Genomic DNA, 24,134 nt, shown 5'->3' on the forward strand with positions numbered 1-24,134 from the left:
ATGCTTTTTGGACATGTCGCCAGAATGCCACAAGATGTGGCCCATCAAGTTCTTGCAGGTGCACAGGAACAGACCAATGGCAAACTATCATTATGGCTGACTCTTTGGCTAAGCGTTGAAGAAGAAAAAGAAGAAAACATTTTGTGAATTCGTGTTGATTTTGTTGTATTGTTTCAGCTGGAAAAAATTCAGAAATGTTGATTGATTCATTTGACCTTTCAGAAATTTATTCTTTTGTTTTGAACACATTATTTGGAAATTATCAAAACAAAACCTTTTGATTTTTTTAAACTAAATTCACATGGGGATTTAAGTGGCACTCACAAAATGGAGGAGAAGATGCCCTTATGTCCAACAGCTCTGTGGTTAGGCCATTCCCCAGGGATGTTGGAGACCCAGGTTTGAATCTGGAGCAGGGGCTGGAACCCAGGTGTAATTCCTCTCAGGTGAGTGCCCCAGCTACCAGGCTGTAGACTCATTCTCTCTCAGGCCCACTAACTGTCCAAGTATGTTCTATAAAATGGAATTGATTTAATGTGAGAGAGATCTATCTTAAAATAGCCAATAATCTGGTGGTTAGGACATTGACCTGAGAGAGAAGAGAGCAGGGAAAGGAGGCCACCAACACTGCCTGCTCCTTGGTTTTGTGAATGGTGTCCTAAATCCCCATAAGAATCTAGTCCAAAAATCAAAATGCTTTTACTGCAATTGGGCTATAATTGAGAAGGCTCTCATGCGAATAGGGCTCAGATTGTGTGAAGACAAAAGAGGCCACTGGTAGGCAAGTAGAAAGGGGAGTAGTGAAAGATTGGTCTATGAGGTGGGTTGAAGCAAACAATTGGTGCTTCTTAAAAACCTGGAGGGAAGTTTTTCACTGGATGCCTAGTTGACAATGTGGTCAGACATTGCTGCTTGTTAAGTAAGCAGCGTTTTATTCCATTATGCTCTTGTGAGCCCACAGATGCTTTTGTAGGTTCTACCCCATGGGTGTTCTGTGACCTTTTGGTCTGCAGCAGCAGCTTCTTATTCTGAAGGGGAAGTTCCAACTTGGGGGGTGGCCACGTAAAGCTTTATATGGCCACTTATGTGCTCCTCCTTTCTGCTTGCCTGGGGTGAAGTCGCAGACTTTGTTCCACCCAAACCTTGGAAATGACATTAAGAGAGGCAGCCAACATCCCTGAATGCTTCCTTCAGTGTCCAAGGCATGGAAACTTCTTGCAAGGGTCACACTCACAGCCAGCCAAGAAAAGTTATTAGAGGTCACCTACACATGGAGAAGAGACCTTCTGGGCAAATTCTCCCATAGTGCTGATTGGAGGAGAAGTTAAGAACACCTTTTCAATAGCGATAGGAACCCCTTGCTTTAGATGGGTAATCGAAGAGGAGAAGCTCTCTTAGTTGCAGAGCAAGGAAACTTCATGAGATCTTCCTCTTCCAAACACAGAGATTGAGAGATTGTTGTCATCAATCTGTGTGAGATCATACTGATACTGTCAGCTTCAACTTCTGCGGACTCTTGAAGAAGAGTTTGGGCTAGACATGAGTGGGGAACCAATGGGTGCATAACTTCAGGGGCAGCCAGGCTGTTAGGGGAATAAGTTGTGCAGAGGCATTGGGCTATCCTTCTAATGTACTAGACTTCTTCCGATACCCTGAAATGTGCAGAATTTCCCATTGAATCCTGGGACATCCACAGGCTCGGAGAGCCACTTTCCCAACTAAACCACCCAATCCAGATGAAATGATTAGAGGAACTTCAGTGGCCTTGATGCCACGGATGCTATGCTAACTTTTGCCTACACTGTGGATTTTTACACAGAAGGCTACAGTTTGGCTCAAAATATTTTGTATACATTTTTATTGCATGATTAATAGAACAAAATAGTCTAACCTGCACTAGGAGGCGAATAGTCTATTGCTGGCTTTTTCACTGACAATAGTAGCTTCTTTTCTTCTTGCGGAGCACTGTGTCTCAGGAAATGAAATATTACTGCCACTTGATATGTACAAAAACTAGAACTGTATATTGGTTGATGGTCAGCTTTGTATGGACATACCAGACTTAGAGAGGAAGCTGAGGAGCTCTTAGGATTTGGTTCAGTTTAGATAATGAGGCTGAGCTGAGAAGCAGAATGCTCCAATCAAGCACTCACATGCCGTGTATAAAGCATGTTTTGAAAAGTTACCATTAATACTAGAAACAGACCCATTCGTGATGAACTCCAGATGATTCCATATATTAATATGAAAATCTGGATGTAATTCAGAGATTCTTGCACTGTTAAAGGAATTGTGACACACTTTGGAACTAGCAAAAATGAAAATGATTCATAGCATCTTTCCTAAGTGGGATTTTTTTAAACATTTATTTTGCTGTGGCTTTAAGTCCAAGCCAGTAGGTTAAAACATCTATTTTAATAAACAAGTGTTTGTAGACAAAGTTTGAAATGGAACACATCTGCAGAACAACATCGAAAGAACAATATTTGAGAGCTTTCCCTCAAACCCTCCCAAAAGGGATTTTAAAATTTTATTTTAATTTTTTACTCTTGAACTGTAAAATGTTTGAGTGTTGGGCAGACAAATGGCTAATATTGGCCTCAGTTCAGTAAAGATCTGCAAAAAAGAAAGTATTGTGACTTTTTAAAATTTTTTTACTTGACATATGTTATTTCTCTCACATCACTCAAGCAAAACTCTCATTGGCCTTCAGAGGACATTTGACTGAACAAAGCCTTTGGGAGAAGGAATGAGAAAAGATCCTTGGCTCTCTTCTATCATGGCACTGTTGCCAGATGCTGCTGGGGGTGCAGTATGAAGCAGCCACAGGGTACCCAAGGATCTGACCATACATTGCAAGGAGCAATCCTGTAGCCAAAAGGGAGGGGACAGATAAACTAAGAGGTCTTTTCCATCTCTAATATATTGGATTCCATGATTCATTCTGCTAAATGATGGAAAACTTTTCCCAGTTAAAAATCTTTCCATTGTCACCAAGTGAGTGCATGCTGAAAAAGTATCCATAAGCCAAAATGATCTTGCTCAGCCAACTTTTGCATGGAGGAAGGAGTAAAATGGACAAAATAACAGTAAATGCAGACCTCTGCCTTATGTCAGAATTAGGAAAGTTAATTTAAAATCACCCTTTCTCCTCTTTTGCACGGTTGTACTTTTTCCCATATAATCTACAAATGTGTGATAAATTTCTAACACCTTCAAATAAGCATCTAAATTGTTAGGATCTTATCCAAACTTGTTCTTAAAAGGTTTGTCCACACAGAATATAAATCCATGTGTATCAATCAATGTGTGCATTTTCATGTATTCCTTATTAATGTTGCATACTCTATAGCCTTTCCCCCCCCCACCCCTGGGGTTTTTAAATCCCTACATTAGGCCTTTGAAGAGTCCCCCCCATGTTCCCTGTTTTTATACCTTTACCGTTTAGTCCCTTAGTTGTATCTACTATCCTTCTGGGAAGAAGTCCCCTCCCCCTCCCTAAATGAAGCCTGTCAACTTTGCTTCTTTATGAGCAGAAGGGGTTATTCTTAAATGGTGCCAGTTGCTTTCTCCTTTATGGGGAATAGTGAGAGAAACATTTATTATACTATAAAGGAAGGTATTTCAGTTTATATGGGAATAGAACAGCACCTACCTAAGTCTCTACCTTAAAGCCTTAACTCTGTGCTACATGCTGGGGTCTGTCATTGATGATAAAGCCAATATATAGGAAGACTGAATGCTAATTTTAGATAGCTCTCTCAACTTTTATTTTGTGTTTCTTTAAAACAAACAACCCTTTAACTTAATTTAGGATGCAGGATTTGCTCATAATACCGGTTTCTAAACTGAAAACCAGAAGTCAGAATCAGAACACCAATGAGTGGGCATTGTGATAATTAAAGGCTTAGCTGACATTTAAAATACATATAATGATAGATTTAGCCATATCCCATAGCTGAACAATAAACAGACATTTTCCAGAACCTGTGATCTTGTCTTGGAATAGCAAATAATACAATATTTTGATATTGGATTTAAAAAACGTATATATAAAACCCCCCCAAAATATAAAAAAATAAAGCAATAGACCAAGCATTTCGTTGATTATTCAGAAAAATCTACTCCGTGTGAGTCATAAAGAAAAGCTCGTATAGCTTAGAAGATCATAGGCATTTATGTTTCATTGGCACTGCTGTGGAAGCATGAAGATATTCCACTAAATAAAAAATATTATTCATTATTTGTTTCATGCCCGAATTGTGTTGGATGCTTTCCAGATGTTCAAGAAGAGATGGTGCTTTTCCCAGTGAGCTCTCACTCTAAGGATGACAGAGGACAGTCTTCCTTGTTTGGTTGTAAATGAGTTCAGTTTTTCTATCTGCATGAGATATAAAATATTAGCTAAACCTGTGTGTATTAAAGGAGTGCTTTAATCCTCCAAAGGTTGAGTGTTTTGGTTTTGACAGGCAAATACCAACCAGAAGCTTGCAAAAGTCTTGTAAAAACACACTCCTAGATTGTGCAGACCATGGATATATTCACAGGAGGCGCTAGGAAAGCTACAAGCCTGAACTAGTAGAGTTTCCAATCAGTTGGCCTTGCAGGTAGGAGGAGCATTAGCAGAGGAAGCTGAGGCTAGGGGAACAGACTTCCAACTCCGTGCATCCCCAGGTTCTGTAGTGTAAGGAAGTGCCAGGCTTACAAAGGCAGAGGGGATAATTGTGTGGAAGGCTAACCCAGCCATGCTATCGTCCTGGCTCATCTTTCCTCCTTTGGGTGCTGTGCCATCACTAGCTGAGTGCCCCACAATTGTGCAGTAGCAGCCATAGATTGACCCAGGGCAAATTAGTGTTGTTTGAAACATTAACTGTCAACTGAATTTCTGCATGGAAATTTATGGGGTTAGCATGGAATGATTCCAGAGAGAGAGGTGGGTCTCCTGCCCCTTTTCAAAAACCCTACAGGTCATACGCCCATAGTCTGGAAAAAATGCCTTACAGCTCAATCTATTCAATTTATTGAAGAGGAAATTAAAAGGAGACTTGATCATGGCCTATAAGCATCTACACAGGGAGAGATAATGGCATAACCAGAGCCAATGGCTGGAAGTTGACATCAGCAACATTCAAACTGAAGATAAAAAACAAATGTTTAGGAGTGATGATGGAGCTGTTTGCAAAGCTCCATGATGATGGAGCTGATTGTGTGTAAATTCTGCAGCACTTGGAAGTTTTACATCAAGATTGGATGTATTTTTAAAGATATGTTCTAGTTCATCCCCAGGTTATTAAGTTAGATGCAGGTATCACTGGGTGGAATTCTATGCCCTGTGTTATGCAGGAGGTTTAGGTTGGTTGATCATAGTGGTCCTTTTTGGCCTTAAAAGCTATTAATCCCCATTGAGGAGATGAGTAAATTGTTAAGTACCAAGATGTTCAATGACTTGTTCATAATCACATGGTGAATAGGGAGTCTTGACTCCTAGGCCCTTGCTTTAATCACTAGTGGCCGGATTTACAAAATTATTTAGGCATCTAAACATTAACCTGCTCGGGAGTTTTTGTAAATGTAAGATGCTTACCTCTGAAATCAATGAGAGTTAGACATCTAACCTGCTTGGGGACTTTTGTAAAACCTAGCTACATCTTTAGATGCTTAAATATCTTTGGCCCTAGATCACTCTTGCCCATCCTGTACCATGTTTACAGCTACATGAACAATTTGTCAAGTAAAAATTGTTTTACGCATATAACTCCCTCTTCTCCTTCTGAATTATCAGAGCACTGTGTTTGCTATTCCTAATTGTTTGACAAATATTTTGTGCAAATAAGTATAAGCCTATGGTTACTTGTGAATTGTCCTCACTTTATTTATTCAGATATTCAATATTCATGGTTCACTATGCAAGTTGTGTGAGTGGTCACAGAAGGGATAGGGTGTCATTCACATTTCCAAGATGGATGATCTATTCTAATCTATCAAAAATGCATGAACAAATCAGTAGCGCTTTCCATTCTTTAGAGCAAAGGGAGAGAACTTCACAGGGAGAAAGAGAGAGAAGGGGTAGAGAATCTTGGGACATATTAAGTAGTTTCTATTTTTCTTTTCACATAAAAAAGAGCATTACCCAAAGATTGCAAACATAGATCCTTCATTTAAAAAAAAAAAAAAAAATAGTTTGTGACACTTTTGCTTTCTAGGGGTATGTCTACACTGCAAAGTTGTCGACAAACCAAATGTTTAGGAGTGATGATGGAGGTGATTGCAAAGGTGTGTAAATCCTGCAGCACTTGGGAGTTTTACATCAAGATTGGATGTATTTTAAAAGATACGCTCTAGTTCATCCCCAGGTTATTAAGCTAGATGCAGGTATCACTGGGTGGAATTCTATGCCCTGTGTTATGCAGGAGGTTAGATTGGTTGATCATAGTGGTCCCTTTTGGCCTTAAAAGCTATTAATCCCCATTGAGGAGATGAGTAAATTGTAAGTACCAAGATGTTTAATGACTTGTTCATAATCACACGGTGAATCGGGAGTCTTTTAAGTAACCCCTTAAAAAAGCCCTCCCCCGAAAGACAAAAGTTTTGCTCACGCAAGTGGCGGTGTGAACACGGCTTTGTCGGCAGGAGTACTCTTCTGCTGACAAAGCTAATGCCGCTCATGGGGCTGGACATATTTTGTCGGCAAAAGTGCCGAAAAAGTACCAACAAAGAGCGTTTATACATGCTGACTTTTAGTGACCAGGCTGTGTCAACACAGTCTAGTCGCTAAAAGCTGCATGGTGTAGACAAGCCCTAATGAATATTCTAAAGTTAGTCTCATGGATATTCTATTAAAAGACATTGTGAATACCAGCAAAGTACACCTATATTTTTTCTTCCAAAAACATTCACAAACCCTATTTGCAGTATTCCCCCAGCTCTTGAAATTTTTAATCCATTTCTAGTTAAAATCCACAGTCCACACTGAATTTAAAACATTAGTTTGGTAACTGCTTTTCTTACTGTATAACCAGGTTACAGCACCCATGTTTTAGATCTTTGTAACTGGTTGAATATTTGGCAAAATAAATAGTACTCATATAAAATATTTACACATTTTAGCTTCATATCATAGAATCATAGAATATCAGGGTTGGAAGGGACCCCAGAAGGTCATCTAGTCCAACCCCCTGCTCGAAGCAGGACCAATTCCCAGTTAAATCATCCCAGCCAGGGCTTTGTCAAGCCTGACCTTGCCATCAAGCCAAGCCTGACCAAGCCTGCCATCAAGTCAAGCCTGACCAAGCCATCAGATTTCTTTTGGCCCAATCCTCCAATTTGTCTAGGTCACTCTGTATCCTATCCCTCCCCTCCAGCGTATCTACCACTCCTCCCAGTTTAGTATCATCCGCAAATTTGCTGAGAGTGCAATCCACACCATCCTCCAGATCATTTATGAAGATATTGAACAAAACCGGCCCCAGGACCGACCCCTGGGGCACTCCACTTGACACCGGCTGCCAACTAGACATGGAGCCATTGATCACTACCCGTAGAGCCCGACAATCTAGCCAGCTTTCTACCCACCTTATAGTGCATTCATCCAGCCCATACTTCCTTAACTTGCTGACAAGTTAACAATCCTTTCAATGTGTATTACTTTGCCTTTGTCAGCAGTGAATTTCATCTGCCATTGTGCTACTAGTTTTGCCAATTCCTTTTGCAGTTCCTCAGAGTATTTAATCTCAGTTCTGTCATCTACACATTTTACCTCCTCCTTGTTCATCCCTCTTTCCCAGATCATTAAAAATATCTTAAGATTAGTCTAAGTATAGATCTTTTGGACCTGCAGCTATATTTACACAAAAAGAATGTACATCTCCATTATTATATCGTGAGAAAACATTCACATCTTTACTGAAGATAGACTAAAACTTACTATAATGTCTAATAATATAAAATGATACAATAACAAAAACCAAAATCATAGAATCATGGAATATCAGGGTTGGAAGGGACCTCAGGAGGTCATCTAGTCCAACCCCCTGCTCAAAGCAGGACCGATCCCCAATTAAAGCATCCCAGCCAGGGCTTTGTCAAGCCTGACCTTAAAAAATTCTAAGGAAGGAGATTCCACCACCTCCCTAGGTAACGCATTCCAGTGTTTCACCATCCTCCTAGTGAAAAAGTTTTTCCTAATATCTAACCTAAACCTCCCCCACTGCAACGTGAGACCATTACTCCTTGTTCTGTCATCTGCTACCACTGAGAACAGTCTAGAGCCATCCTCTTTGGAGCCCCCTTTCAGTAGTTGAAAGCAGCTATCAAATCCCCCCTCATTCTTCTCTTCCGTAGACTAAACATCCCCAGTTCCCTCACCCTCAAAAGTCATGTGTTCCAGTCCCCTAATCATTTTTGTTGCCCTCCGCTGGACTCTTTCCAATTTTTCCACATCCTTCTTGTAGTGTGGGGCCCAAAACAGGACACAGTACTCCAGATGAGGCCTCCCCAGTGTCGAATAGAGGGGAAGGATCACATCCCTCGATCTGCTGGCAATGCCCCTACTTATACAGCCCAAAATGCCATTGGCCTTCTTGGCAACAAGGGCACACTGTTGACTCATATCCAGCTTCTTGTCCACTGTAACCCCTAGGTCCTTTTCTGCAGAACTGCTGCCTAGCCATTCGGTCCCTAGTCTGTAGCGGTGCATGGGATTCTTCCGTCCTAAGTGCAGGACTCTGCACTTGTCCTTGTTGAACCTCATCAGATTTCTTTTGGCCCAATCCTCCAATTTGTCTAGGGCCCTCTGTATCCTATCCCTACACTCCAGCATATCTACCTCTCCTCCTAGTTTAGTGTCATCTGCAAACTTGTGAGGGTGCAATCCACACCATCCTCCAGATCATTTATGAAGATATTGAACAAAACCGACCCTTGGGGCACTCCACTTGATACCGGCTGCCAACTAGCTATGGAGCCATTGATCACTACCCGCTGAGCCCGACAATCTAGCCAGCTTTCTATCCACCTTATAGTCCATTTATCCAGCCCATACTTCTTTAACTTGCTGGCAAGAATACTGTGGGAGACAGTATCAAAAGCTTTTGCTAAAGTCAAGGAACAACACATCCACTGCTTTCCCTTCATCCACAGAACCAGTTATCTCGTCATAGAAGGCAATTAGATTAGTCAGGCATGACTTGCCCTTGGTGAATCCATGCTGAGTGTTCCTGATCACTTTCCTCTCCTCTAAGTGCTTCAGAATTGATTCCTTGAGGACCTGCTCCAGGATTTTTCCAGGGACTGAGGTGAGGCTGACTGGCCTGTAGTTCCCAGGATCCTCCTCCTTCCCTTTTTTAAAGATGGGCACTTTTCCAGTCGTCCGGGACTTCCCCCGATCGCCATGAGTTTTCAAAGATAATGGCCAATGGCTCTGCAATCACATCCGCCAGCTCCTTTAGCGCGCTCGGATGCAACGCATCCGGCCCCATAGACTTGTGCACGTCCGGCTTTTCTAAATAGTCCCGAACCACTTCTTTCTCCACAGAGGGCTGGTCACCTCCTCCCTATGCTGTGCTGCCCAGTGCAATAGTCTGGGAGCTGACCTTGTTTGTGAAGACAGAGGCAAAAAAAGCATTGAGTACATTAGCTTTTTCCACATCCTCTGTCACTAGGTTGCCTCCCTCATTCAGTAAGGGGCCCACACTTTCCTTGACTTTCTTCTTGTTGCTAACATACCTGAAGAAACCCTTCTTGTTACTCTTAACATCTCTTGCTAGCTGCAACTGCAGGTGTGATTTGGCCTTCCTGATTTCACTCCTGCATGCCCGAGCAATATTTGTATACTCATCCCTGGTCATTTGTCCAATCTTCCACTTCTTCTAAGCTTCTTTTTTATATTTAAGATCAGCAAGGATTTCACAAAATATTGTTATACACCTCTTAAACATACTTCTAACAAGTAATTTATAAAGTCTTTATAGTGGTTTTTTTTTAAAGCAATCCTGCCACAATGAAAAACAGTTAAGGGTCAGTGAAACTTTCTGAAAAGCTCAGAGATTACTGTCCAAAAATACTCATGCTGAGTTACACTTCCATATTTATTACTGTGTGTGACATATATTGTTTGTATGTGAAGATTCTTTCTGTCTAGCAACTCTGGAAAGTCAGAAAAGGCAGAAAATCTTAGTGTAAATCTCTCTTGATTTTTCTTGATTTCTCAGAAATCTAATATAGATGACCCCTGCTATGTTGAACTTTTCCACAGTGAATTCCTTAGGATTGTAAACTTTTCCTCAAGGAAACCTTTCAGTCTATCCCACCAAATCACAAGCACTTTGTAATGAGATACTATTACAATGAGGAATCGTTAGCAACATAGACTCCTTGTCCAAGGAGTAATGGACAAATTACTCCTTAATTAAGCTTTTACCGTCTGTCCCATTCCCATTTAAGACTGCAAGAAGAACATATTTTACAATTACATCAGTAAAAAAATTAAATGATTGGAGTACACAGTATGGTTTATACGTATTCATTTAGACAGTGTAACATATAATGGTAATGGTGATGTTTTCTCCTTGCTCTGGGCCTCTATGAAGGAGAACAGTTAATTTCTGACACAATAAATTTGGAGTTATTTTGATGCATTAAGTACATGAAAGACTTTTTTTTCCCTCCAGGTTTCATTGGATGTACATCTTTGTCTCAGAGCATCCTGGCGGGATCCTGGAAGCAAAGCTTAGCTCGTTCTACAACACGTGGAGAATTAAAGGATATCGGAGGCATTAAAAACTGACAACTGCAATTTTAATATGCCAGGTAAATGGAGCTATTTTGTGTCACTTTCTAAAGTTGTTAACAGTTATGCCATGACCACGATTTACAGAAAAAGGACCTGCTAGTAGCTATTTAGAGGGAAAACAATGATTTTTCCTGCAAACTCATGCCCTGGTAAATTACAGTAAAGACTGATAGAACAGCAATTAAATGAAAGAAAATCCAGTGGCATCATTAAAGGATGCAGTTAGGGGAAAACTTTATGTGATAAATATGCAAGTAAATCCTTTCCCTTTCATTCTCTTTTTCCACTGTTTCTTCCTCTCCAGGCTTTTAAAGTATTGTTTCAGTATTTTAATAGCTATACAACATGTACAAAATCTCTTTGCTGCTGTTTTGAGTTCAAAATGTACAGCAGATTTATCTCTGAATTAACTTCACAGTTACATTTGATCAGGAGAGCATCACTAGAACCAGGCTAAGACCAGTTGTTCTACTTTCCATGAAGGTTCTCTTTTCTGATCAAAAAGATTGGGCCAGATTCTGAACTCGGTTACCTTGGTGTACCTTGATTGAAGTCAGGTGAAACTAAGATCCAAATTCTTCTTCTTGTAGCAACTAGGAGTCCTAGTCATAAATTACGACCCCATTGTGCTAGGTGCTATACAAGCAGTATGGCCTGCTGTCTGTTAATTACCAATTCTGCCTAAGTGCTTAGTCATAACAGATTTAATACCACCTTTGTAGTGCTATAATGGACTGACATCAACCATTTGCGAGGGGGAGCTCTTCTGATGGTTTTAGGAGGCACTGACTCTAGAATGACTGGTTCAGCCATATGAAGAATAGAAATGGCAGGCTTAGCAGAACAAGACAAAATACATTAGAGAGAGATTTGTGGCAACCATGAAAACCACCTGTAATAGAAATGGAAAAGTGGAAAGACAATCAAACCAGAATATACAGAAGCTGATTGCTAGATCATTCCTACAATTTTTATCTTACTGAAGACAGATTTTAAAGATTGCTCAATATGAGCTATTTTCAATATCTTATGGACGTACTTTTGGCTAGTACCTTTCCCCTCAATATACATAAGTACTTTTCTTGGGGGGGTTGGTTTTCTTTGGAAGAGAGGTGCCACAGGGGCTTATGTGTTTAGTTTAGAGAAGGCAAGGTAGAAGAAGTGAGTCCTGTGCTTGGCAAAGTCTGTGACGGTCCTTAGATCCTGTAGGAATTTGTTCCACAGTCTCAGACTGGTCCCTGAGAAAACTCTGTCTCCTGTGTAGACAAACTTTATCCTTATGAGAGAAAATCCCACTGTGCCAGAGGAGTGGCATTGTCGACCACAGTCTTCATCCCAGAACAAAACTCTTTCAAACATCCCTCCCTTTCAAAACAAAACCTCCTGAGCCCAATTATTCAATTATTTTCTTTCTGTAAATCATCTTTTATGTTTCAGTCTGGGTCCCACAGACCCCCACCAGTGGAGGCTGCCTGACTGTTTGAAGTGATCGGAGGTTTGGCTTGTTAGTAGTCTGAGGAGAGATGGATTAGTGGGCAGAATGCAGATGAGGTGGTTACAAGTTCATGATAAATACAATTTATGATTTTGTTCTATAATTTATAACATACATCACGGATATAACCACTGTGTGTGTGTGGGCACATGTACATATACATGGGGTACCTATAGATGTGGGTTGTTTATGTATGGGTTCTATAGTAAAAAAGAATTAAACAGTTGTAACTGGTTTCAGAGAAGCAGCCGTGTTAGTCTGTATTCGCAAAAAGAAAAGGAGTACTTGTGGCACCTTAGTGGTAGCTGACATTTTGCTGATATAGTACAGAATCAGCTTGGGTGTCCTGTTTAGAAGTAGATAGCTTGACATAGGAAATACATCCCACAATTGGAATGAATGGAAAAGTCAGAAACTTTCAAAATCTTGAAAAGTTCTATTTTTTTTTTTAAGAAACTTGTTTTATTTAACAGTGGTTTAAGTGTATAGCATTGTTTATTTTGCCTAAGTGAAGGTTCTCTTCTAGTGGAGAAATCGAAGTTCTTCTCTTTTCCTGTGTCGATTTTATATTTTGTATTTAGGAGGTGATAACATTTGGGCCATACTGGCTATAACTATTCTTTACTGTGTCCCTTGGGAGTTCAAGCTCTGAAATGAAACCAGAGCTGCAGCTGTGGCAGTAACCATGTGGCTTTTCTAACGAGAAACAACTTGCTGTTTTTTCCCCCTCAGGCTAAACTTGTGCTCTACACAAAAAAATAAAGACTCCAAATCATGGTTAGGCCACAGTCTTCTGAAATCTTTCATTTGGATCAAAGAATGTATCCTTAAATTGGACTTAATGACAACTTGGTGGGAGGGGGGAATGTTGGGCTATGAATGACACGTTTGTATGTGGAGATGCCGCTGTAGAAAAAATAACATCTTTTGTCTATTCTGTTTGTTAATCCCCAAACTTCCTATGAAATAGAAATATTTTTTTAAAACAGTATTCGATACAAATACATCATCTTTTTATACAAATTGTAGATATTTAAATAAGTGGATTTATTGGAAAAAAGTTTAAATTCTTCAGATTTAGCGTTGCGATAAAAAATTGGTTAATTTTCTGCAGAGTTTGAATACCACATACTGTTTAATTAATTCTAACACATCACCCATTGATGGGTTAATTTTGTGTATATGGAATTCTATGCTAGACATAATTTTGCTTTGGCAGCTGTATTTACTCCAGTAAGCTAATTGCTGGGAATCCCAGTTGTTAAGATGAGTTTATGATGTGTTAGCAAAAACCAAAAAAACAGCTGACAACCACACACTTTGTTTTCAGGACAAAATTTATATTTACGCTCATTTTTTTAAGTGATGTTGAACTATTAGAACACAGAAGAATTCACTTAAGAACAATGTTTTGTTATAAAATACTACTTTTTAAAATTTCTTTTGTACTACAGTTTACTTAATACTTCTGTCTATAATACAGCTAAATGGAGTAAACTAGGTAAACCTAAGATAATAGTCTATTTTTGTAGGTTCTTATATTGCCCTCATCACCATATTATCTGAACACCTTCCAGTACAGAATTAAGCAACATGACTAACATCTGTGATTATTCTCTCTCACGTCCTATCTTATACCACAAAGCTAAATTCTGATAGGGGCTCAATCTTTCAGGGAAAGGCATAACAATAGCAAGTGGCTGTGTAGCTCCTTCCTGAAGGGCCTAAAACAGCCCTGGGAGAGAGCTGGGGCAGGGGAAAAGCTGGGCTGATTGGCAGAGCAGCCGCAGCTGGGACCATGCCCAAAACAGACCCAGCGGGCCTTATAAAAGCCAGGGAGGCCAGGAGCAGAGGAACTCTCTCTCTAGCCCTGAGAGGGAGGGACCTGGCTGCACAGACCTGAATAGAGGACCTAGTTTGGAGCAGGGCTGAGGAAAGGCCAAGGGAGCCGGGGAGCTCGGGCCTAGGAAAGCCCCAGGCTGCAGGCCTGGGAAGGCCTATTAGGTATGGGGGTTGCAGAGGCAGCAGGTCCAAACCCCCTCACCTGTGATGAGTGACTTATAGTGCAGTCAGCCCCAGGGAGCAGGGGCTAGTTGGTGACTGGCAGTAGCCCATGACTGAGGTGAGGTGGGGATAGTGGGGGGGTTCCCCTGGGAGGGGAGGAGCCAGAACTGTGGGGGTACTGCCAGGGGGAAGTACCCAGTTAAAGGGGCACTGGGGTCCTGGGAGGGACACTGGAGCCAGCAGCAAGGCGAGACACCGGCCAACAGAGAGCGCTCCGGAGTCTGGAATGCTAATTCTCTGAGACAACCAGCAGGAGGCGCTGCCGGTGAGTCTGCGCCCGGTTACAGAGTGATGGAGAATGCAGGCACGTGCGGTCTGCCCCTGATACTAGGGGCTGAGGCAAGGACTGTGGACTATTGCCCAAACATTTGAATTTGCCAAGAAATTTGAATTTGCCAAGAAAAATCATGCCAAACCAACCTAATTTCCTTCTTTGATGGGGTTACTGGTTTAGTGCATAAGGGGAAGCTGTAGAGGTGATATCTTAATTTTTAGTTATGCCTTTGACACTCCCATGTGATATTTTCATAAGCAAACTAGGGAAACATGGTCTAGATGAAATTACTATAAGGTGGGTGCACACAACTGATCGAAATACCATTCTAAAAGAGTCGTTATTAATGGTTTGCTGTCAAACTTGGAGGATGTGTCTAGTGGGATCCAGCAGGGCTTTGGTATTAGTCAATATTTTTATGACTCGGATGATGGAGTCGAGAGTATGCTTATAAAATTTGTGGATGACACCAAGCTAGGAGGTGTTGCAAGCACTTTGGAGGGCAGGATTAGAATTCAAAATAACCCTGACCAATTGGAAAATAGGTCTGAACTCAACAAGATGAAAATCAATAAAGACAAGTGCAAAGTACTACACTTGGGAAGGAAAAATCAAATTCACAACTACACACTGGGGAATAACCGTCTAGGCAAAAAAGGATCCGGGGGCTATGGTGGGTCGCAAATTGAATACGAGTCAACAATGTGATGCAGTTGCTAAAAAGGCTGAAAACATTGTGGGGTGTATTAACAGGAATGCCATAAAACAAGGGAGACAATTGTCCTGCTTTACCCAGCACTGGTGAGGGCTCCACTGTAGTTAAGCGTTCAGTTCTAGGTGCCACACTTTAGGAGAGATGTGGACAAATTGGAAAAAGCAACACAAATGATAAGTTTTAGAAAACCTGGCCTATGAGGAAAGGCTAAAACACCTGGGCATGTTTAGTCTTAAAGAAAGAAGATGATGGAGGTATCTGATTAGCCTTTATCTATATTCAGGACTGTTATAAAGAGGACAGTGATCAGTTGTTCATAGAATCATAGAATATCAGGGTTGGAAGGGACCTCAGGAGGTCATCTAGTCCAACCCCCTGCTCAAAGCAGGACCAATCCCCAATCAAATCATCACAGCCAAGGCTTTGTCAAGCCTGACCTTAAAAACTTCCAAGGAAGGAGATTCTGCCACCTCCCTAGGTAACGCATTCCAGTGTTTCACCACCCTCCTAGTGAAAAAGTTTTTCCTAATATCCAACCTAAACCTCCCCCACTGCAACTTGAGACCATTACTCCTTGTCCTGTCCTCTTCTACCACTGAGATTAGTCTAGAACCATCCTCTCTGGAACCACCTCTCAGGTAGTTGAAAGCAGCTATCAAATCCCCCCTCATTCTTCTCTTCTGCAGACTAAACAATCCCAGTTCCCTCAGCCTCTCCTCATAAGTCATGTGTTCCAGACCCCTAATCATTTTTGTTGCCCTTCGCTGGACTCTCTCCAATTTATCCACGTCCTTCTTGTAGTGTGGGGCCCAAAACTGGACACAGTACTCCAGATGAGGCCTCACCAATGTCGAATAGAGGGGAACGATCACGTCCCTCGATCTGCTCGCTATGCCCCTACTTATACATCCCAAAATGCCATTGGCCTTCTTGGCAACAAGGGCACACTGCTGACTCATATCCAGCTTCTCGTCCACTGTAACCCCTAGGTCCTTTTCCGCAGAACTGCTGCCTAGCCATTCGGTCCCTAGTCTGTAGCTGTGCATTGGGTTCTTCCGTCCTAAGTGCAGGACCCTGCACTTATCCTTATTGAACCGCATCAGGTTTCTTTTGGCCCAATCCTCCAATTTGTCTAGGTCCCTCTGTATCCTATCCCTGCCCTCCAGCGTATCTACCACTCCTCCCAGTTTAGTATCATCTGCAAATTTGCTGAGAGTGCAATCCACACCATCCTCCAGATCATTTATGAAGATATTGAACAAAACCGGCCCCAGGACCGACCCCTGGGGCACTCCACTTGACACCGGCTGCCAACTAGACATGGAGCCATTGCTCACTATGCGTTGAGCCCGACAATCTAGCCAACTTTCTACCCACCTTATAGTGCATTCATCCAGCCCATACTTCTTTAACTTGCTGACAAGAATACTGTGGGAGACCGTGTCAAAAGCTTTGCTAAAGTCAAGAAACAATACATCCACTGCTTTCCCTTTATCCACAGAATCAGTAATCTCATCATAGAAGGCTATTATGTTCTCTATGTCCACTGAAGATGGGACAACAAGTAATCAGATTAATCTGCAGGAAGAAGATTTGGGTCAGGTATTAAGAAATCCTTTCTATCTAAAAGGATAGTTAAGCATTGGAATAAGCTTCCAAGTCAGGTTGTAGAATCTCCGTCACTGGGGGTTTTAAGAACAGGTTAGAGAAACAGCCTTCAGGGATGGTCTAGGTATACGTCATCCCGCCTCAGTGCAGGGGGCTGGACTAGCTGACCTCTGAAAGTCCCTTCCGCCAATACATTTCTGTGATTCTGTGAACATACGTCAGAGAGGGTAACTTATAACTGAAACGCTTACCAAGCAAAGTGGCAAATTCATCATCACTTGGAGTCTTTATCATAGGCATAGTTTGACTGCTATATTTGTGTGGGGGAGGGGAAAGCATGGGTGTGCATGCAGGCATGTTCTGTTGGTTCACTGGCTTTCTCCCCCTGCCCAGAGTGGTACCTGGGCTACCAGTGCTGGATGGGGGCGGGAGACAGACGACAGGCTGGGTTCATGGGGGAGTCTCAGCTGCTGCTGTCTCCTGTGGTGACCTGAACAGCTTGGCTCACAGAAATGGGGGCGGAGGGGGGGGAGGGGAAGTGGAATGTGACTCCACATGACCCTCAATGCTTTGCCTCTGTTTGGGGGAGCAATGCCTCCCCTGCACCACCCCCAAACTGTGTCCATGGTCTTTATCTTTTCAAAAGACAACCAATCTTGATTTAATCTGTAGCTCAACCACAAGTTCTTGAGGTTGATGGTATTCTCTTATGGGCCAGAGAAGAAAAATTCCCTCCACTGCAGGAATTGCTGGGTGAAATTCTATGGCCAGAGTGGTGTAGAGGCTAGATTAAATGAACATACTGGACCACTATGGCCTTAAATATCTGTGAATCTATAAAAAAAAGTTCAGATATAAATCTAAGCAAACGGAGCAGTCTCTTGAAATGTACAGTCACACTTTGGAAGCAGTTTGGTCTAGCAGTTTTTACATGGGACCATAAATCAGAAATTTTAGGTTTTATTACCTGACATACCATTGATTAGCAAGACATACTAGAATTTATTATCAAAAGACAGACATACAACTGATTGCTTAATTAATACAAACAATTATAACTTCATTAGCAAATCATGCATGCAAGTTTAGGCTTTGGCCTAGATTTAATCATGATTTATTAATGCATAATCTGTCTCTACGTACTTATATGGCCCCCATTACTCAATCTAATGCATTTATCCTCACAATGCTTCTGAGATAGGGAAGTACTAACATCTCCATTTTACACAAATTATTGAGGTTCATAGTATTCTATCAACTTCAGTGAACCTGGAGCTGAGGCCCAGAGATTAAGGGCTACATTCCCAAAGGTGTTTAGGCATCTAATGGGACTTTCAAAGGCACTTAAGCAGGTTAAATGCCCACTTTCCATTGGAATCAGTTTTATCAACCTGCTTAGGCACTTTTGAAAATTCACCTAGGCACCTAGCTGCATCTTTAGGTACCTAAATACCTTTGAAAAAAAACACGACTGCTACTTTAAATACCTTTGAGAATCTGGCCCGAAATCTGTGATGTTTGATTCTCCGATCTAAGACCCAGGCTGAAACCCTAACCACTGTACCATCTTTCCGCTCTACCACTCTTTAAAACATTGGATTCCTCCCCAAGAAAGTATGGGGTTTTCATTTCCTCATCTACAAAGCTAAATCTTTCAGAAACGATGATGGGGAAGGTCAGGCCTAGGAGCTGAAGCTTGGGGTCAGAACCAGAATCAGGTGCCCAGTGCGCTTTTGGAAAAAGGCTGGACCAGAAGCAGGACCGGAGCAAGAGCAAAGCTGGAGCTGGCTAAGGCTTGTGGAGTCTGTAACCACTAAACAGCAAGGGAGAAATCCAGACCAGGGAGTGATGTTGAGCAGATTGAGCTGCTGTTTCTCCTGTGAGGCTTATATACCTGCCCTGAGAGTCACCAGACTAGCTCTTGACTTCTGGATTGGCTAGAGCGTGGCCTAGGAATGACTCATCAACACATGTGGCTTAATCAGGGTCTAGTTGCTTTTAAGAACAGCTTCTCACCTTACAAGGCGTGCCAATGTGTGTGGATTTGTTTTGTTTTTTTGGTCTGAAAAGATGTGGGAGGGTTGACAATAATATCTTCCCCAACCAGCTGGAAAAGAAGGGTTAACATTCTAATTAAATAATGGATTTCTTAGATTCCATAGAAATCTTAGTCTGCTTTGAAGAACACAAAAATAGTAAACACATGTCCAACTTTGAAAATCTGGTCCTACTGTATGAGTCTTATAGCAAATATTCTGATTTTCTAGGAACCAGATTTGAGAGGAAATAAGTGATTCTTACTTCCTCTACTTTCTTGCTTTCCACCCACTCTTTTGCCTTCCTTTCTTGCATTTTAAATAGTTTATTTTTATGACAAAATGAAAACTAAAAACGTCATCTTCTGTTTCTGAATTTATATAAATCGGATTAAATTAAATTTAAACCTACTGGTATGTGTTGAGTTGAAAGAGACTGAGATTATAAAGAAGAAAACTGCCTCAGAATAAAATAGGTGAATACCTCAAGGACCCCAAATAATTAGGAGAGAGCAAAACTTATTATTTTATGCAATCACATTAACTCATGTCAACATTCTAATTTCATAACAACTGGCAAGAGATGTCACACGTTAATGTGAATTACTGTGTCAGCGGAACAAAATTTCTAACCTGAATAATGGCTCATGTTGCATCACCCCACCGGCTTATCTGTTCCAGAATCTACAGATATAATACTGTGTGTATGAAATGAACTCTATCGACATTGTAAAGACAAAATCAAGCACCTATCTCTGAGTTACCTTCCGCAGCTGTAGGAGTGCCATTAGGGCCCCCCCCCCCCGCCCCGACACATTGCTTAATACTGAGATGTGGAAATAATGGCTATAGGTCAGTATCTACTCACGAGACCTCAGCAGAAGAATGTATAGCTGAAAACAACATTGAGTTTAAAGCAGGGCCCTAATAAACTTCCCATGCACCGGAATATCACGCCAGGATTTTAGATATGCAGGATACAAACAGCAGATGCTGAAGTACTTAAATGAAAATCATAGTGTAGATCTTCAGCAGATGAATACGAAGTATCTATAGGGATTTTAGAAGGAAAACATAATTTCCCTCCCTAGTTATATCAAATTTTACTTGTTTTTATTTCAAAGGCCGCAGTTATGATCCCAATAACCATTACTAGGAGTTTACACTACCTTGCCATGTTCCTTCATGCAAGGATTTTTTTTTCTACTTTTCCCCTTGCTAAATATAAACTACTGGCATTACGTATATTTTAATATACATTTTCTACAGAGAATAAGTATAATAATGACTTGCACAGAATAGCATGGCTAACATGGGAGATATGCTTACATCAACTCTAGAAAATTAATGTTTCTAGAGATTTTCCAGATGCCACAACGATTTCTGATATCATTAGAAGTTTCTCCAATGCCTGCTAGTCAGACTATATAAATTAGAGCAGATGGGATTTTAAAATTGTTTCCCCTTAGTGTTGCATGTTCTCTGAAAGTTACAGAACACCTAACCCATTCTTTTAGGATAAGTACAGTAGTTAATATGCCTTCCATCTGCCTCATTAGTGTAGCCTGGCATGTGATTTACAAGATTCAAAACGAATATTCCATATTAGTCCCATCTCATAAAAAATTTATTTAAAGTAAAAAAATACATGTTCTTCCTTTATAATTGATAATTAAACTCATATTTTACTTTGTTTAATCTTCTAACATTTCCTAGATATTAGTCAATTTGGCATATCTAATTTTTCCATGTTTTAAAACAAATGCTTTCATTAAATTTTTGAAGTCTTCCAGATTCGGAGGCTCTATTGATCTTGGTATCATTCTCTTCCTAACATGGGGCCAGATTGCCCCCCACCTGCAAAGGGAGAAAAATAGTTGAAACTCAGAAATTCCAAGGTTAAGTGTTTACTATTGCTTTGCCATTTATAAATAACGTGGCTATTCCATACTCATGACAATCAAACCTTTGTACCACACAACTCTTTTGAAGAGGGAAATCTACTTTTCATTTTAAAACATGCAATAATCTGAACTATATTAAAGAAATTGCCACTTGATGCCAGTAACCTTGCAAACTATCACCCAGTTTCCAACCATCGCAGCAAATTAAATGAGAAGCTAGCTAAAAATACCCTTCAACACCACCATCTGCATCCAACAGCCTGGATCTGCCCCCTAATCAGGTTTCAGACCAGGGCAAGGTACAGAGAGGGCATTTGTTCTTTAGTGTCCACAATGGAAGTGCGTCCTGCTGGAACTGTCTGTCCCATTCAGTGGAATTGATCACCAAATACCTGTTTGGCCTTCAAGAGGCTGCAAGAATGAACAGAAATATTCTTAAATGGTTCAGGATCCGGTGCTTCCTCTCAGACCGAACCCACAGAGTTGTAATGAGTAAACTGTTCCTCCATGCCTATTGCATTCAGAACTAAATTTCAAACCCAGCTCTTTGAGTTTTCCTCCAATAGTACATACACCAGCTCACTCACACATTTAATATTTTAAAAAATTGTTTATCTCCATAGAAGGAAAAAAGAGAGAGACAGAGAGATAAATGACCATTATGTCTTTATCAGGGGAGGCACTCAGATGGTATGGCTTTGGGCGCTAAGGTTTGAAACTAGGCACATAATTATTTTATAAAATCCTGTAAGAAGTGACTACAGGAATTGTATCAGACATCAACAACAGATGTTAAAATATCCATCCATTCTTTTGAATATTGTCTAACACAGAGCCTATCTGGTGGTGCTGGGTGCCCTGAATTCAGTCTTCACTAGAGCTTGGGGGGTGCCTTATACCTCACACGGTCTGACCCTTAAATTATGAGCTCTTTGGGGCAAAGACTTTGTATTTGTAAAGTACCATGTACATCTAAAGCACTGCAGAAATAAAGGTAACTAACACTAATAAATACTTCATGGTGTAACTACTTTGGTCAGGCTTGCAATGCACTGGATTCTGTAGCAGGAGACGGGCAGCTGCTATAATAGATAAGGGATCCTGGAAAGACACTTTGCTGGATAAATTCTACAAGTTGTTCTAACTTGCAATGATACCTGTCAGAGACAGAGGTTTAATAGCATACTCTTTTGTTTCCAGTTGCCCCTAACTTCTGTCTACTTGTTTGTCTGTCTTCAGAATGTTAGCTCTTTGGGGCAGCAACTTTTAACTTTTTGCCTGTCTGGAAAGAACTTAGTGCATAATAGGCAAAACCACAGACAAATAACAAACCGTGTCTTTCACTCTATTCATCGGGTAACTAATTTGTTGTGGTTCTACATTACAAATTCACATGCAGACTTCCAGTCACAGAATGGGCCATATCCTTTGTTAACCTGTGCCCCCATAGAATTCTACTGAAATCTCAGCAAAGTAAATGTATGAGTTGAGTTGAATATTGCGTACCTGTGCATCAGTATAATATTGCTTTAGGTAGCCACAGATGCAGAGCTAACAATCTCTCTCCCCTCCAACTTTAAATGGGTGACAGCCTGACTACACACAGTCAAAAAAAAAAGAGGATGGAGTTCCAGATTCCTGGCTCCCTTAAACATGCCACAACCTTCTGCTCTGCAGAATTATTATATTTGGTTGATCCCTTGTATGTAGACCATATTAGCTGGCCAAAAATTTGAAGTGCCATTTTGGAAACTGCAAAGATGCCTAATATTTTTCTTCTGCTTATTCCAGTTCGAGGTGTTTGCAGATGATGGGAAGTTGCTTTGGAACCCACAGAATGGTTGGCAATGAGTGGTTTATTCAGATTCACCCTGGCAGTCCGACTCCCAAAAACTGATGGTGTTGCCAAAGTGCCTAGCAAAGGAAGCATGTAAATAATTCCCAACTGTGCAGTTACATCTGTGATATTGGGCTCAGCTTAGTGACACAACATACCTACTTTTACCCACAAATTACTTTGCAGAGTCACAAGTGGATTTAGCACACTATTATTTTCACAGATGTAAGTGGCATGTTAATTAACTTTATTATGATGGGGGGCGGGGAAATCATATCAAGCACAGCCATTTCCATATAAGTAGCACTGAATGCAGCTTCCTGTGCTTGATTATCATGGAAGGGCTACTTGATTGTACAGATAGGGAAATATGTATTTTTATGTAACTCTATTTGTATAACTATTGGAATAGCCATTAGTGCAGAAACATTTATGTTGCTACTAGGGATGCTGTACAGCTTGAAAAAAATCAATACATTTTGAAATTATTCTGCTGTTTGTGTCCTGGTATTTCTGACACTTCCCTGAGGGAGTAATAGGCAAAAAGTCAGGGTGCTTCCTTACTTAATCTAATCCTCTGAAAGCAAAGGGCTTGGTCCTACATTCCATGTATGCACAAAACCCAGATTTATTTTAGTTGCAGTTTTTGAGTGCTCACTATCCTTGAAAATTAGGCTATTTATTTAGATGACTAATTTCAGGTATTTTAGGCACTCAGGCATTTTCATACCGCTGTACATTCATCTAAGTACTAGAGGCGTGACAATTACATGCAAGAGATTTTGGTACCTATTATAGTCCACACGGCTAACTAGGGAGGGGGTTGAGGAAGAGGGCATTGTGGATCATCACTGAAGTCTTTTTATCCAGTCCTTGTGCCTATCCAACCTTAGCAGTTATTAAATATTAATACTTTTTTTTCTAGTTATTCCTTTCCTTCAAGGATCTCAAAGTGCTTTCCAAACATTTAGAAAGACAAGGTGGGTGAAGTAATATCTTTTACTGGACCAGTGTCTGTTGGTGAGAGAGAGGCTCTTTCGAGCCACACAGAGCTCTTCTTCAGGTCTGGGAAAGGTATTCAAGGGTCACAGCTAAATGCAAGATGGAACACATTGTTTAGGGTAAGTAGTTAGTACCTATTCTAAGGGATCAGTCAAGATAGAGTGACCCATTAACACCTCTTCAGTCATAGGACAAAAAGGGGGATTAGTAGTTACAGATTGTTTTAATAAACCATAAATACAGTGTCTCTGTTCAGTCCATGATTTTTAGTGTGTAGCAGAGTTATGTGCTAACTACTTATGCTAAACAATCTGTTCCATCTTGCATTTAGCTGTGATGCTCTGAATACCTTTCCTAGACCTAGGGAATGCATCCGATGAAGTGAGCTACAGCTCACGAAAGCTTATGCT

The 24,134-nt window shown here is 40.9% G+C and overlaps 1 protein-coding gene across 5 annotated transcripts in view; it reads left to right on the top strand.

Moving 5' to 3' along the window:
- The window catches only part of SPON2 (spondin 2), a 95,064-nt gene that overhangs the window by 42,012 nt on the left and 28,918 nt on the right, over positions 1 to 24,134 (top strand). For all 5 annotated transcript variants that reach the window (XR_006290239.1, XR_006290237.1, XR_005225254.2 and 2 more), the window contains exon 2: positions 10,668 to 10,806. The gene's annotated coding sequence lies outside the window, so the exon portion shown is untranslated. The remainder of the gene's footprint in view (positions 1 to 10,667; positions 10,807 to 24,134) is intronic.

This window comes from Chelonia mydas, chromosome 4, assembly GCF_015237465.2.
Source record: "Chelonia mydas isolate rCheMyd1 chromosome 4, rCheMyd1.pri.v2, whole genome shotgun sequence".
NCBI classification, from domain to species: domain Eukaryota; kingdom Metazoa; phylum Chordata; order Testudines; family Cheloniidae; genus Chelonia; species Chelonia mydas.